This window comes from Lathyrus oleraceus, chromosome 2 (assembly GCF_024323335.1).
Source record: "Lathyrus oleraceus cultivar Zhongwan6 chromosome 2, CAAS_Psat_ZW6_1.0, whole genome shotgun sequence".
NCBI classification, from domain to species: Eukaryota; Viridiplantae; Streptophyta; class Magnoliopsida; order Fabales; family Fabaceae; genus Lathyrus; species Lathyrus oleraceus.
In genome coordinates, this window is record NC_066580.1 from 230,846,894 (window position 1) to 230,848,540 (window position 1,647).

Here is a 1,647-nt window from a genome sequence, read left to right on the forward strand (position 1 = left end):
TTTTATTTACTTTAATACACTTTTACTTTACCATGTCTAACTAAATCTATAAGGTTAGAATGTAAGATCGTAATTGAACCGATAATCCGTACAATTGTTCGTAGAAACGCTTAAGGGTTATTTTAACTGTCAACTTAAGTTTTCCCGCACTTCATAATTGTTTTTAACTATTTCAAAAACAGCGAAAGCGCTTTGTTTAGTTCATTAGGAGATTTTAACATTAAGAAGAAAAGAGATTTTAAAACTATTTTCGGACGCGTTTATAAGTTTAGAGTCTAGTTCGTAAGAACCTCTTTTGGTTAAGAAATCCAGGTTATAATACTTTTCAACTTAGTCAAGATATTATATTTCTTAAAAATAGGTTTACTACTCTAACGCAATGCGTGCCTTTTTATAAGTGACAATAAGAGGGTTTGATTAGGGAGTACAACTCGGTTCTGAATACGCGAAAGCGACAGTTCCTGTTAAATTAGTTCTTTTCAAAGTAGGAAACATTGCCCATAAGTAATTCTATTAGCAAGTACTTGGATTATTAATTGATTACGTGAATTACATTCGACCCTGTCTTTATTAATTAATCTTTATTCAACACTTTACTTTTCATTACACACTCCAAAAATACTAATTTTGATTGCCTTTGATAAACACCATAATGACAGATAACGATAGATTGACACTTGTTCTCTATGGATTCGATAATCTTTTATATTACTCTGACGCGTTTGTATACTTGCGAAACAACGCATTAAGTTTTTGGTGCCGTTGCCGGGGACCAGTTTCGTCAAATTTCATTTTCCTTTTGTTATATCATTTAGACTTAGGCTATTTCCCGTCGGTCAATGCGAAGAACTCGCAGCACCGGAAGTTTAAGCTTAGTATACCCTCTGGCGGAACCTGAACATTACGCTCGCGCACGTTTATACTTTCATAGAATTAAGAGAGTTATGGCCGAAGATCTAAACCAAATACCTCTTAAGGATTTCGCTCAACCATATAATGAAGAACCTTGTTCTAGTATAGCAAACCCAACCATCCCAGCTAATAATTTTGAACTTAAACCATCCCTGTTGCAACTAGTGCAACAGAGACAATTCGCAGGTCTCGCTACTGAGAACCCAAACCAACATTTAAAAATGTTTCTTCAATTAGAAGACACTTTTAAAACCAATGGAGCTTCTCCTGAGGCAATACGTTTAAGATTATTTCCTTTTTCCCTCAGAGATAAAGCCCTATCATGGTTAGATTCCCTTCCACCCAATTCCATTACGACTTGGGATAACCTTAGAAGAGTTTTTCTTGCTAGATATTTTCCCCCGAGTAAAACCGCCGTTCTTCTAAACCATATAACTAGATTTACCCAAAACCAAGGAGAATCGTTGTTCGAAGCTTGGGAGAGATATAAAGAGTTGTTACGAGCATGCCCATATCATGGCTTAGAAAGTTGGTTAATCATTCAAACCTTCTATAATGGACTTCATTAAAACACAAAGATGACCATCGACGCTGCCGCAGGCGGTGCTCTGATGAATAAACCTTATCCTGAAGCTAGTGCCCTCATCGAAGATATGGCTCAAAACCATCAATCATGGGATGTCGAACGAGTGACAGTTGAGAAGAAGGAAGCCCAAGGAGGAGTGCATGAACTAA

At 36.6% G+C, this 1,647-nt stretch overlaps 1 non-coding gene across 1 annotated transcript; it reads right to left on the reverse strand.

Moving 5' to 3' along the window:
* Positions 1 to 1,328: 1,328 nt before the first annotated feature.
* Positions 1,329 to 1,435, reverse strand: LOC127124519 (small nucleolar RNA R71). The gene has a single exon (XR_007804001.1). It is a non-coding gene; the product is annotated as a small nucleolar RNA R71 (small nucleolar RNA).
* Positions 1,436 to 1,647: the final 212 nt, after the last annotated feature.